This window comes from Silene latifolia, chromosome X (genome assembly GCF_048544455.1).
Source record: "Silene latifolia isolate original U9 population chromosome X, ASM4854445v1, whole genome shotgun sequence".
In the NCBI taxonomy this organism is placed as follows: Eukaryota; Viridiplantae; Streptophyta; class Magnoliopsida; order Caryophyllales; family Caryophyllaceae; genus Silene; species Silene latifolia.
In genome coordinates, this window is record NC_133537.1 from 105,337,551 (window position 1) to 105,353,680 (window position 16,130).

The following is a 16,130-nucleotide window of genomic DNA, read 5'->3' on the forward strand; positions in this document are numbered from 1 at the left end:
CCATATTTTTGGGGACCCGGAGACCGGACCGGTATGTATTCGGTCTAGACCGGGTAGGTCAAATTTGCCAATCCGATCCACTTTTTGAGCACCCTTAATTGTCATACCCGTAAAAATTCACGTGTTATTTTTAATTTCACCACTTTAAGTACTTTTGTTTAAATTTATTTTTGCATTTGAATCACAGCAAGTCTTGATATAAATGGATATATCCATCTATAGCAAGAGACGGGTCAAATACCCTTAAAGTGGTGACATTTTTGGGCCCCACCACGCAAGTTGTTGCTTCTCTTATGCGTAATGTGGTATGTTACTTGGCCCGTCTTTAGTTATAGACGGATAGTGGCCGTCTATAATGAGATTTTGTGTTTGAATCAATTGAAAACCTTTTTCGGTTGTTGTCATAATTGTGTCCGTAGAGTGGGGAGCATGGTGGTTGTCTTGGGTGGTGGTTAGGGTGGTCGTAGGTGGTGGAAAATGGGTGTCAAAGGTGGTTACACGGGTTAGGTTAGTCGGGTTATGTTTGTGTATTTGTTGTTGTTGTTGTTGTTGTTGTTGTTGTTGTTGTCGTCGTCGATTATGGTGGTAGGCGTGGTGGTTGCTAATGGCGACAGGGGTCAGGGACACCATGGGGTGGTTGGCGGCGGCCGGTGGTGACCGTGGTTTGGTTGTTTGTGTTGTTTTTCGTGTTGGTGTCGGGTTTGTTGTTATTGTTGTTGGGTCGAGTTGGTGGTGGCCGTGGGTTGTTGCTGCTAGCCGTGGCCACCGTGGCTAGTGGTGGTGGTCCACGGTGGCAGTGGGCGGGTGGTGGTGGAAATTGAGTTTGAGTCGGGTTTTGGGTAGTCCTATAAGACGGGTTTTATTTAGTGTATACGTATTAGATTAGTATAATTATACGTATTAGATTAGTATATTTATACGTATTATATAATTAGATTAGTATATTTATACGTATTTGTATTATTATCGTATTTTAGGAAATGGGTTTTGTGAGACAGTTTTACGAGACGGGCCTAGCTTGTGTGACGGTTGCTTATGCGGATATGCTGTGAGGTAGGTTTATCTTTCAATATTGTGTTTATTTGTTAAATGAGTCATTTATTATCAATTGCATTGAGTGAGTTGGTAATTGGCATGTTATATGGTATATCGTATTTATGGTGTTGTCTTGTATGTCGGAGGACATGGTGGTTTGATTGGTTACTTGTTTTTGGAGACGTAAGACGGTTGGGAGACCGTCTTACGCTTGAGTCGCCTCTTGGAGCTTCCCACTCCAAGAGGGATGTGCACAATAATGGCTTGAGTCACGGAGGGACTCGTGTGGTTGAGACACGACGTCTGGCAGGGGATCCGATTGGCTTCCGGACCCGGTACGTCTGGGCGTGTCCCGGTACTTGTTTGTGGTTATCGGTATGTCTGGGCGTGTCTCGGTACCAGTGTGGTTGTCGATATGTCTAGGCGTGTCCCGGTACCATGGTGTGGTTGTTTGATAGTGGTTCAGTCATGTTATAGTCATGTTGCATGTTCACACACTCGAGTCGTGTCACACTTTATTTATTTATTTATTGAAATTGACGTTTGTTGTACGTTTGTGTAATTGTCACCTATTTCCGGGGTGGCCTGTGCCGATCCATATGATATTTCCGATCATATGGGGAGCAGGTTAAGTACATGTTTTGCTTGTTGACGTGATCGGGATTTGGGTCGCGCCTTGGACTCGGAGTCAAGTAGCATAGTATAGATGACATAGATGGTAGTCGACTTGCAATTTGTATAATTCACTTTATTCATTAATTTATGTTGTAATAACTAAACTTGTTATTTATTTAATAAAGTTTCTTAATTGTAATTCCGATTTCACTGCCTCGGAAACCGAGACGGTAACATTTCCTAATTACCTTGGCCAGGTAAGAAGGGGGTGTTACAAAGTGGTATCAGAGCGACGATTTTGGAACCTAAAACCAATGGACCAAAAATGAATCTAGGAGAGTTTAAGTAAAATGAACCCGACATGAGTATAATAGGAGATCGGTTTTTGATGAGTAGGCGCCCTCATGCCAAAGCTAGTGCCTATCGTCTCAGTTGGTCACTACGTGGGTGGCTAGAAGTATGGGAAACGTTATGTGAACCATGATGTGAATGCATATGTGTTATGATTTTAATGTGTGTTTGAATATGGCATGGGATATGATTATTTGTGAAAGAGGTGTGAATACGTGTGTGTTGTTACTCGTTATATGTTATCGTATGATAGAATCGTTTGTGTAAAATATGAATATATGTGATGGATGGATAAATGGACTCATGTGAGTAGTATATCGTTGATATGATTAGTGTGTGTTGATATGAGGGACGGTAGTCCCGAATCTGGGCATGTAGGTATCATTTGCGTATTTGACCTTGCTAGTGTCGTTGTTCGTTAAAGCATGAATGATGATGGTTAGTGGTAGAATAGTTATGATTTTGAGAGTAGTGTTGGTTCGGTTAAAACTCGTCGTCAAAAGCTACCAACCAAAACAATATTTATAACTTCACAAACTACTCTTAGCAAAGAGGTAAGTAAAGGTCGGATCCCAAGGGACAGGTATTGATGTAGGATTTTCAATCACAAGTAGCCATGTCTTAGGGTGTCACAAATTGGGTTTGAGATGAGATGTGGTCTAAACTAATCAAAAAGATGAATGTAAATTAAGTACAGCAATTAAGGGGTTTGTAAACAAATGATTAAAGGCACTAGGGTGTCACGAGTTCATAGGGGATTCATGGGAATAGATTATACAAACATGTTCTCAAATAGACGCAAGCACTTATTGTTGTGATGGGATCGAGTTAATGTATATCTTACAATCCCTAGGAGAATTTAGGTCCCGGAGCCGAGTCGTCTAGACTGTGCAACATCTACAAGTCGACTTATTCTCCTCCTATTCAACTCTTATGCATGGTCTAATGAGGCTCAAGTTGGTTTATGTCTTACAAGCCTCATTGAAAAGATAGGAGATGGGTAAAAAATGCAAGGATTCATAGGCTCGCATTTCATCAAACATAACATGTGCATAGGTTGAAATCACAACAAGCAAGCAAATTAATTATAAAAATATATTAGATTAAGCATAGATTAATTCCCATGTTTGTTTCCCCTAATTCCCCATTAACCCTAGCTAAAGAACTACTCACTCATGATCAAGTTTAGCATGCTAATAAGGTTGTCAATCATACTAACAAAGCAAAACATGATGAATAAATGATGTGATTAACAATAATTAAACAAGGGTAAAAAGGAATTATACCTATGGAGATGATCCAAATAATAAAGCAAAGAATAATAGAAATACTTGATGATTGATGGAAGGTTGTCAATCCTCCAAATATACCCAAATAATCTTCTAATTGCCCAAATAAAACTAAGAACAGTTGAGAGAATTAAGGAAAGAGTATGATTAATATTGAGAAACGTATTATAACTAAATTAAGACTAAATTAAGAGAGGATTAAGAATTGATTAAGCTAATATTAAGGGTTGATGCTAAGAGTTGATGCTAATCTAGGTAGTACAATGGGGTACTTATACTAAAATTAAGAACAAGGATTAGGGTTACTAAGGGCTTAATAAGACCCTGAGAGAAACTTGAGGAAATGCAACTCCCGAGGGACATGCGCGGATCAAGCTACTACTCCCACCATGATCAGCTCGTCCTTAGCTGAGGCATGACCTGTCCTGTAAGAGGATCCGCTCGGATCACAGGGGAGACGCTCGTCCTGAGACTCTTCAATCCGCTCTTCCTGGGATCAGGCTACTCGGATCCTGGCACTTTGGTACGCTCGGATCATGCTCGGGTTGCTCGGATCGTTGGACAGAGTTGTTCTCTTGTTTGGCTCTTTAATAATCCGTAAGGATCGTGTTGGGGATGCAAGGATCTTTTCATCATTGCCCATTTCACTTTATTTATCTACTTAGGCCTCTAGTGTTGGTCTTCTCTTTGATGCTTGGTCATTAGATGTGATCCATTTAGCTATATTTCGCCTCATAAATGCAAGGTTAGCAATCCTCTCCTACCAAGGACACAAAACCTCAAAGAACATACAAAATGGGAAACTAAAGATAAGAAATGACCTAAATATGTGCTAGAAAGCATGGGAACGAGGTTAATTCGGGGACTAAATGTGCTCAAATATGAGTCACATCAAGTTTACCAAAGATAGTGAGTGTGAGGCCAAACCCAATCGATTAAAGTAGAACTCGAGCGTGTTGACCAGTCACTCGACCGAGTGGATGAGTCACTCGATCGAGTGGACAGTTCACTCGACTGAGTGGACCTTTCTATCGCAAGTAGCCATGTCTTAGGGTGTCACAAATTGGGTTTGAGATGAGATGTGGTCTAAACTAATAAACAAGATGAATGTAAATAAAGTAAAGCAATTAAGGGGTTTGTAAACAAATGATTAAAGGCACTAGGGTGTCACGGGTTCATAGGGGATTCATGGGAATAGATTATACAAACATGTTCTCAAATAGATGCAAGCACTTATTGTTGTGATAGGATCGAGTTAATGTATATCATACAATCCCTAGGAGAATTTAGGTCCCGGAGCCGAGTCGTCTAGACTGTGCAAAACCTACAAGTCGACTTAGTCTTCTCCTATTCAACTCTTATGTATGGTCTAATAAGGCTCGAGTTGGTTTATGTCTTACAAGCCTCATAGAAAGATGGGAGATGGGTAAAAAATGTAAGGATTCATAAGCTCGCATTTCATCAAACATAACATGTGCATAGGTTGAAATCATAACAAGCAAGCAAATTAATTATGAAAATATATTAGATTAAGCATAGATTAATTCCCATGTTTGTTTCCCCTAATTCTCCATTAACCCTAGCTAAAGAACTACTCACTCATGATCAAGTTTAGCATGCTATTAGGTTGTCAATCATACTAACATAGCAAAACATGATGAATAAATGATGTGATTAACAATAATTAAACAAGGGTAAAAAGGAATTATACCTATGGAGATGATCCAAATAATAAAGCAAAGAATAATAGAAATACTTGATGATTGATGGAAGGTTGTCAATCCTCCAAATATACCCAAATAATCTTCTAATTGCCCAAATAAAACTAAGAACAGTTGAGAGAATTAAGGAAAGAGTATGATTAATATTGAGAAACGTATTATAACTAAATTAAGACTAAATTAAGAGAGGATTAAGAATTGATTAAGCTAATATTAAGGGTTGATGCTAAGAGTTGATGCTAATCTAGGTAGTACAATGGGGTACTTATACTAAAATTAAGAACAAGGATTAGGGTTACTAAGGGCTTAATAAGACCCTGAGAGAAACTTGAGGAAATGCAACTCCCGAGGGACATGCGCGGATCAAGCTACTACTCCCACCATGATCAGCTCGTCCTTAGCTGAGGCATGACCTGTCCTGTAAGAGGATCCGCTCGGATCACAGGGGAGACGCTCGTCCTGAGACTCTTCAATCCGCTCTTCCTGGGATCAGGCTACTCGGATCCTGGCACTTTGGTACGCTCGGATCATGCTCGGATCATGCTCGGATCGTTGGACAGAGTTGTTCTCTTGTTTGGCTCTTTAACAATCCGCAAGGATCGTGTTTGGGATGCAAGGATCTTTTCATCATTACCCATTTCACTTTATTTATCTACTTAGGCCTCTAGTGTTGGTCTTCTCCTTGATGCTTGGTCATTAGATGTGATCCATTTAGCTCCATTTCGCCTCATAAATGCAAGGTTTACAATCCTCTCCTACCAAGGACACTAAACCTCAAAGAATATGCAAATGGAAAACTAAATATAAGAAATGACCCAAATATGTGCTAGAAAGCATGTGAACGAGGTTAATTCGGGGACTAAATGTGCTCAAATATGAGTCACATCAAACATCTCCAAACCGAACCTTTGCTCGTCCCGAGTAAAGAGGTGACTAAAATTAGGACCTTTATTTAAACTAGCCTACTAATATAGCCGATATGAGATAATTAGCGGGTCTCACTCCGCCCCTTCAACTCACAACAAGACATATATGAGGTAGGATGCCTTCTTGCAAGGCAAGGTGGGGCTTGCCAAAATGGCGATACATCCAAGCATTAAGCACACAAAAGCAAGTAATGGATGCATCTACAAAAATGAATAGCCACTTTTCTCATCTAAGTGGCGGAAATTATCTGGAAAGGAAGCAATCTAAGGGTACATACTCCATCATAGATACGGTTTCTTGAAATTACTAAGCCTAGGAGGATACCAATAAATCACCTCCAAGTTGTGTCGATCTAGGGTACCTTTGTCCTCAATTTCTAAATGCTTTCGTCAAGATTAGACTCCCTATGATGTTAGAAACACTGTAGGTTCGCGAAATTCCCCTTCTTGCCTAGACAAGAAGAAGGGTCGTCCCCTCTCTACCATGCACAAAAGTGGGGTCAATGGAAAAAGGGATCAATAGATTTTGAGTTTCATAAAGGGAGTTTGCTTTTGATGTTGTTATTCCCCTCAATTTCTTGTGGCATTTGACATTTTTGAGAACAATTACTTTTGCCATTTCTTTGATGTTTGGCATTTTGATACTTGACAATTTTCAACTTTTGCATTTTTTTTGAACATTTTCAAAGTACCCCAATTTGTAACGAGGGTGCTTTTATTTGAAGCATAGTAGTTCTTGTTTTTGTACTCCTCTTTTCTTTGATGCAATTTGCAAACTTCTTGTTTTTCATTTTGGTACTTGAACTCAAATTGATAATTTTTGTGCCCATTCCCTTTTTGTTGACAAAATATGATAGAAGTGAAAGATGGTTGCACGATTTCAAGGGTCACCTTGGAATAAATGGTTGCCAAGGAGTTATCACACCACAAGGTACTCTTGACTAGGCTTTAATCCATGGGTCAAAGGATACTAGCATGACACATCCTAGGGGGTTTTAGAGGTATTCTAATGAGCAAAGTCTCAAGAAGAAGAAAATATCTAGAAGGGTCTTATATACACTTGTCAAGCTTCCCAAATAGATATTTTCACAAAATTTTTCCTAAAATGCATCTACATGCCATGATGCAATAACATTTATACAACCTAATGCAAATGCTTCTATCAACTAGTATGTCATGTAAACTACATGCAATTCCTAAAATCACATTGGTTTGTACCGCGTCAATCAAAATAAAGCCACATAGTCATAGAGAGGAAAAAGGAGATTGGAAAGATCATACCATGCGGTCTTCATATTTCTCATGCCTCGGATGTGGCGTAGTCGATCCAATGTAATAGGAGGATAAACAAACAAAAGTATATACACAATATATAATACTACACTACAAAGGAAATGAACATGTTTTTGGTTTTTCCAAATTTTCAAATTTTTATGGTTTTTGTTTTTATGAAATAAAAGAACATTTTTTTGAGTTTTTCAAAAAATTTCAATTTTTATCATTTTTGATTTTAAAAGTTAAGTTAGAATTTCTCATCCCCACACTAGTATGGGCATTGTCCTCAATGACCAATACGATAGGAAATTGTGCAAACTAAATGAGAATGCATGATTTCTACACTAATATGCAAACTATATGACATATATACGAGTGATGCATTCTAATCTATCCTATATTATGCATGATTTTATTGGTTCGAGAGCTAATTTGGATTAACTCCCATTCCTTGTGCTTGAACTTCCCCAAACCGATCAAGACACTATTTCTAGTGTCAAAAAGAGGGAGTTCATGCACAAGGCAAAGATGCAATGCATGAAGCTAATTGTCATTTTGGATTGTACAAGTGGGAACAATAAATGAGACACCTCAATGGAACCGAGGTGGGAGTCCTTTAAGTGTTGCTAGGACTCAAAACAAATGATCAAGATTAAAGTTTTAAAAATAAGAGATATAAACAAAGCTAAAGGAGGTGTAGGAAACTCACAATGGAATAGGTTAAAGTCAAGTAATCAACCCCGCATATGTGGCATCCTCTAAAAAGCTTGTCAACCCTCAATTGTCGCTCATTGCGACATCCTCATCACCGGCATCATTGCCGTCATCATCATCATCATCCACCTCCATTGTCCCGGAGGCTTCACCACTCTCATCATCATTATTTGAACCTTGCTCTTCTTCTTCTTGGCATGAATCACTACCTTCCCCATCTTCATAAACAACAACCTCATTTCCATGTGCCACCCGCCTATCCATTTTGGCATCTTGAGAAGCATTAGGGAAGAATACCTCCCTATCCGCCCAACTAGGCAAAGGACATGGGGATCAAGAAGTCCTTGCCTAGCTAAATGTAGTAGGGGTGGATATTGGGCATGGTAGGCATTCACCCAATCTTCATGAGCTTCTTTATGCATTTGTTGCATTAGTTGGGTCAAATAGTCGTTGCCTACCATGACATTAGAGCCACTCGGTTTGAATTCTTGGTAGGCAAAGGGGTATGGTGGAGTCACAATGGTGGAGGAGAAGGGCTTTCCAATTGGTTCCCAATGTTGCTTAATTATCACTTCGGCTTCCTTGGAGACGGGCAATAGGTAGTTTAGTCTACGGATGGAGAGACAACAAATCTTGCTAGGCAAGACAAAGGACTTAGCTTCTTTGATGAGCCACTCATATTTGTTGTCAAGATTGTCATTCTTGACCCAATGGAATTTGTTGATCATAGTGCTCATATCAAGGAGGTTGCTCCCTTTAACGAGTTTGTAGGTGTTATCTTTGTTGAAATTTGGGTTAAAATGCTTAGCTAGCCTCGTTACTAAGCCGCCGTTTACAATGAAGGCCGCTCTGTCTTTCCCATTATCAATCTCAAGCCACCGATCCAGTAATAGGCGAAGAGTGTTGTAATTTTTGGTGAACTTTCCATTGATATTCATGTAGGACACAAGGTAGACAAAATCAAGTTCGGTGAAGTGATTGATGCCTTTTCTAGCAATCAAGGTATTTCCCACAAACTTGTGCCATACTCTTATGCACGGATGATGAACATATAGATTATGACACTCCCGGAAAGAATCAAACTTTCGACCGGTAATGGCTTTCCAAAGGGGTGCGGCATCATATTTTAAAGGCTTCTTCTCATAATGATGATATTGTAAAAGACCAAACACATTACCAAACTCACCCAAAGTCATGCTTCTACTCTTGTTCTCAAGACGAAAATCAAAAAAATGTTGAGTCTCTACCTTAGATACCTTCAAGGAGCTTATGAGCTCCATGGTTAATGAAGGGTAGGTCAATTCTTCCATTTCAAAGAGGGCTAACAACCTCATGGACTCGAAAAATGTTCTAGTTCGCTCAAGCACACCCAATTTTTCCAAAGTATCTTGACAAATAAACTTGGTAGCCACAATAGTCTTTTAGTAAGGGATAAAAATGCATTCCTATGAGCATCGGTTAAGAAAGTTACCTCCGGAAAATTTGGCAATTGTTCTATAACCGGAGTAGGTGTGGTAGCTTCCTCAATAGGAGTTGCGATTTCTTGGATTTTCACCGTTGGTTGTGTCACTACCAAAGCCTTAGATGCAAGAAGAGCTTGTTGTCTCTTTGATAAATTTGGAGTCTTTGGTGCCTTGGTTCCGCCTTTGGTCCTTGCCATTGTGTTCTCCTTCTCAAATTAGTACCAACAAACCAATATTTTGCTTGAATGTTCCTTGCTTCCTCAAACTTCAATCAATTCCTTAATCAATTTAGGATATTTGAATTTTTGCCCAAACCCTAGAAAGTTGATTCAATTTGTGAGGAATTTGATTTTTAGATAGTCTTTTGTTGATAAAGGAGTGATTTAATCTTGTTTTGAGCAAGTTTTGTTTGAATGATGGTGAATTTTGTTGAGAAATTGGTGTTTTTGAATGAGGGATTGAGGGTTTTGAGGGAGAAAAGGTATGTGTTTGTGTTTGTGGAAGATAGAAATGAATTGGGAAGGAAGGGTGTTATCCTGTGTTTTTGTTAAATACCAGCTCGGGACGCGCGGATCATGCACGGGACGCTCGGATTAGCTTACAGGAATTTCTGAAATTGCAAACCCGTGCCAGGAGGCGCGGATCAGACTCAGCACGAGCGAATTCCTTCTGGGGATGCTCAGATTCTCTTGTGGACGTGCAGATTTCCTTACAGGATAATTTTATAATTTTGAAGCATGCCAGGACGCGCGGACTGATGCTAAGATGAGCGGCTCAAAGTCTGGGACGAGCGTCCTGAGGGTGATCTACTCAGATTTTCTTACAGCACATTTTCTTCAATTCAAACCTTCCCAGGTCCCACGTCCTAAGGCCAGACGCTCGGACTGCCTCTGGGGATGCCCGGATCATCTTCAGCTCCCACCGGCTCAGGTCTGCCTGTGGAGATTCCTTTTCCCATATCATTCTTTCATCTTTTACTTTGTTCAATGTGGGTTCACTACGAAGGCTCGGTTAGCCTAGGCATTTGCCATCCCCACACTAGATCAAACACTACACATCAAAACATGTTAAAATACCTCCCTCACTTGCTCTCATGTCAAAAATCTTGATCAAAGCACAAAAATGCAAATCTAAAAATGACAAAAATGCAATAGAGTAAATAAAATACGAGTTAAGGGGTTAGAATATTTACAAATGGTGGTTTAGGGAGGACTCCACCAAACTCTCATTCTTGGGTGAGATGTCAAGGGGGCAAAGCCAAGGTGTTATTGATGTTGCTCAACACCTTCTAGAAGTAGTCGAAAGCTTGCTCATTTTCATGATAGAGGTCTTGGATAGACCTTTGCACATTGTTCTCTTCATTGTTGTAGTCATCTAAGTCAAAGTGATGACAAGGATCCACACAGCCTTGGTCTATGGTCATAGCATTTCCAATATAAGGATTGACTGATCCTTCAAATTCATCATCCCATAGACCACAAACTTCACTAGCTTGTTCCCCAATGATGTCATGAGTTGACAAGGGCAACTCCTCTTTCTTGTTGTCTTGGCCAATGAGGCCTTCTTTATTACTTGTCATGATGGGTGAGCTATTCAAGCTCTCATTGTTGTTGAAAATTCCTTGCTCTCCGGATAGAGCTACTTGAAGGTCATCCACTTTCTTCTTCCATATGGGTGGTATTTCTTTACCCATAGCTTGATCCTTGCATAGAGATTCTAGCTTCTTCCTATCACTTTCTCAGCTATAATGATCGATCATGAAACATGGCTCATGTAGTCGGGGAGGTCTCATTGTTTTGTCAAGATTGAAATTAATTGTCTCACCTGTTGGGAAATGTGTCCTCAACAATAGTGCGATCACATGATTTAAATATCATTATTAAATCTCATTTTAAGAATACATGTGGGATGTAATATTTTACAGTCAACTGGTCCACACATATCGGTAATGATTGGCTGACTAGAGTTTGACATTACTGTCGTGCGACGGTGGTGATCAGTTGATCCCCTTAGGTCATACCGATAGGAAAATACTCTTAATTGATTATTTAATTAATCGTATACCGATACGAGCTGATTAAATTGCTTAAAATTGACGGATAATTTTGTGAGTATAATTTACGTATCTTATTGTAAATATGATTAAATAAGACACGGTCTAAGTAATCGAATTGTTTTATTACTCAGATGAAATTATTGTTTACAGAAACAATTGAAACGGAATGAATAAATTATTATAAATACAGAATGTTGTAGTTTATAATTCGGAAACATTTTTGGTATAAGTAATTATGATATTACTAAGTCGATTTTTGTATGTGACGTATTTTTAATAATACGTTGATTTTTAATATGATAAAAATACATTACATTGTGACATGTCATGTAACATGTTACATGTGACAAATTTGACAAATGACAAAATAAAATGGATTCTCCATTTTATGCCAAAACCGAAAATGTGGGTGTGTGTACATGGTTTATATTGTGTTGTTTATTTTTAAATAGTAACACAATCATAACACTTAGTGAGTAGGCTTGCATGCCTAGTCTCTTGTGAAGAGCACAAACAAAAGGCATTGGGCATACTACCCAATGCTCCTCTTTTTCGGCCACCCTAATAGAAAGAGAGAAGAGCTTCTTTTTTTTTCTAGGCATTATTATTCATTCTTTTACTAACATTTTTCCTAGTGTAAGAAAAATTCACATGCTCTCTAAATATTATGAAATCTAGAGAAATAAACTCACAAAGATTACCATCTCTTGACCGAAATTTTCAAGAGAACAAAAATTATTTTTGTGTCATATTTTAATGCAATACTAATATTATTGCTAGATCTAAATAATATTGGTTATTAAGATGTATTCCTTGGGTATATGCTTTTGGGAGGGATTCTACATTTGAGTCCTTGTTCTTCCATTTGGAGAGCTCAAGAACAAGTGAGTAGGTGAACTCACTTGTGCCCATAAATCCGATTTTATGGTGAGAAAATTATTTTTCTTCCTTATTTTGTTTATTAGTTTGCATGCATAAAATCCACCATTTAATTTTATGACAAATTAAATTAAAACATATATGAGTATGTTAGTATATAGATCTACCTTTCCATCAATCGGTATCAGAGCCACGGTTGTTTGCATGCAAATCGGTTAAAAGTTTTTCCGAGTTATAAGAATAACAAATAAAACTTGAAAAATTTGTGTTATTATGATATATCACGAAATTAATCCATGCATGTTAATATTTCTGGTCCTAAAATGTTTTAGGATATTTTGGTTAATTTTTTCGGATTTTTATTGTTCATAATTTACAATAATGGCATTTAAATGTGATTTTATGAGTAAAAATGTCATTTTTGGTCGAAAATTAGCTATACTTCGAATTTTAAGTTGGTTTTTGGATATGTTGTTACATATATTATTTTGAGATAACCTGTAAATTTTCATAATTTTTGGACTTGTTATGCTCGAAAAATGAATTTTTCATTATTAAATTCGGATTTAGGTGAAAAATAGGTTAATATGAGTTAAATTTCGAATCTGGTCATAGAAAATTAATATGTTGTCACATGCAATTTTACAAGATGTGTGTAAAATAATTGGCTATAAAGAAGTCTTTTTTGCATGATTTATGAATTTTTGAAGAAAAATAGCATAAATAGTGACATTATTAGTGGAAAATTAATAAAGCACAATCTATGACTTAGGAAAAACGTCTAATGTTGCATTTTATTATCTTTTTCAGATCTAAAATTGAAAAGTTGGTGAAAATATTTTTTCCATGTTTTTATGATTATTTTATTAAAAACCGATAAATCGCAACATTGTTTTTCCGGAAAAATTTCGAAATTTTTAACCTAAGTTTTTGAACATTATGAGTGTCATGAAATTTTTCCAGAATGTTCATGAATTTAAATTTTGAATTTTGAATTTATTTGAAATTTTGTGATTTATTTGAAGTTTAATAGCTTATTTTTGTAATTTTGGTCCATTTATGAACAATTTTGTAAATAATGGTTAATTATGGTCAAATTATTAGTGAAGACTATATTTTGAGTCCTAAGAGGTTAGGGTAATTAACTTATGCATAAATATGAGTTTATGTATTTTTGTGATTATAAAATGTTGAAATCACGCAAATCCGTAAAAACCGAGTAATATACGATATTGGCTAATTAAAGGCGATTTAGCATAAAAATTGAGCATGTTCATACATATTATAATGCTGCATTTTCTTTATGATTGTCATAATTTTTAATTTATGTAATTTTGAATTATGTAATTTTACTTAGTATGGCCTTAGATTTTAATTGGTATTTCCCGAAATGTATGGGAATATCGATTCGGTTGTAATTTATTGTGATCTCGTATCACCGTTTTGTAATTTAATAGATTTATTTTATTTTAGTTACAAATGTATAATAGGAAATTATGTAATTTATTATATAATTTTATTCATTCCGGAGTTCCCAAAGACGGATTTCTTCAAGAATGGCGATACATAAAGACGGTGTTACCTCGAGATGCGTGCCACAACCGAATTTCAAGGGACCAATGGAGTTGGTTTCCGAATATGTAATAGTTAAATAGTTTTTCTATTTTAGGAAAGGCCATACTAGGATTTATTTATTTTTATGCTTGCATTTTATTTTATGTCGCATGCATCGCTAAATCGCCATAACTAAACATGCATTGTCTTTTTATCGAGTTTTTCGACCGTGTCAATTAAAATTATCATAGTTCACCGCTTTAGTTCACTTAAAACGTGATAGATAATAAATTGACATGACCTCTCGCTAAAATAAACAATTGAGACATAGCCTTACCAAATAGTAGAAACCATGAAAACCTATTTCGCGAGGGAGTGCACTCGGCCCTACCGGGTACAAACCTTGTTACGTAGGGGAAGTGGGTGATAAATGTCAAATCCACCGAATTCATGTTGATGAGGGTTTCATCGGCCATACCGTGCCCAAGTTGATGTGGATTTGGATCATGGACACATTTATTCGAAATTTGGATTGAGCTCAACGGAAGTATTCGCGACCGTAGTTGCATGTGTTCCGGGCTATAGATAAATATTAGAGTAATTTTATCGACCAAGAGTTCTAAAAGTAGAATCGATTAAAGCGTTAATCCACCGAGTTATATTGATAAGGGTTTCATCGGCCATACCGTGCCTAAGTCGATATGAATTTGGGTCTTGGAATCATTTATCATAGTTGGGTAGAGGTCACTATGTAAATGCTTTACTTGTTGTTTACAAGTATTAATAAAACGATAAATGTTAAGTTTTCCACTATTCCGTTTTTTTTTATATTGTTCTATTTCTTTACCACAATTCATATACGATATCATTTCGATTTTGATACAAATCTCCATTACAACATCGTAACTAAAGACAAAATTTGAAATTGCTTCTAAAACCTCAAACGAACCATTACTAAGGATCTCTTGTAAAGAGTATAGATTAAAGTTATTCATTATCAAACAGGTTTTGATTCTTGACTAACACTTCTACTTACAATGGATTATGTTTCATATACTTAATTGAATTAAGTACCTTGAAGCGATAAATTTGGTGATTAGATTTTCAGAATTCGTAATTGACCAAAATAACGCAACCACTTCAATGAAAGTTTTAAGACTAAAACGAACAAATGAAGAGTAATCTTCATGAATTCAATTTTGCTTCTCAAAGCAAAAGACTCATTGAAATGAGTGGGAGCATTCTCTTAAACCGTTAAGATGAGGACGAGGTTCAAGAAGTAAAGATTATAATGGAATTGATACAAGGTAATGTTAAAGGTAAAGTTGTTGAGAATGACGATACTAAACCTATCAATCCCGACCGATAAAGTTTCCATTGTCTTAAATGTTGGACACAAGAAAGGAAACTGCCCCATATTATTGAAGAATCAACAAGTTAGTTGTGGGACATCTAATGGGACCTTCTTCTTTAAATGTTTATTTGATTAAACATAATTTTTGCTAGTATTACTTCATCAATCGATATTAGAAACCGGTGGTGGTTTTCATCATTATGTTTGACACATAGGATGATTAGAATATGACGACTAGCAACAATGAAGTCAAGAGATAGAGTAATTGTGTACTCAATCTAGTTTTTGGATTTAAAGTGGTACTTAATTGTGACTATTAAGTGCATAAACTCTAAATAAGAATATAAACTTGTTAAGAAACAAAAGAGGTTTTCACTTTTGTGATCCTATACACCATGATTTGATGTATGGCTAGCCCATCATCAAGGTGATTATATTCTAAACCAAACTAGAATAATATATCATGAAGATGATGCAAGACTCAAAATTGGTAACCCAAGATTAAACCTTAAATTTTGGAATGATGAACGCAAAGAGTTATCGAGTACTCTTGAAACCATTAGATTGTTAATGGTATATGCGTATCTTGTATTCAAAGCAAGATGTCTCGTGCCTTTGGTTGAAAAGGAGATCGAGGTTGTAAATCATCTATCCAAAATAGGTTGATCATTATCTTTTACCAACGATTTAAGTTGACACTAGTGTGTTCACTTAATAAGGTAAATAGAGAAATCTTTGAAGAGGTTCAAGAGTTCAAGGAATTACGATTTAGTCGTGATGGGATTATCAAAGTGAAGACTTTGATATAAGCCAATGGAAATGTGATCTAATATCACAAGTTAATCTCTCTTAGCACGCATTATGATATAATGTGTGATTGGATAAGAATTCAAACGCT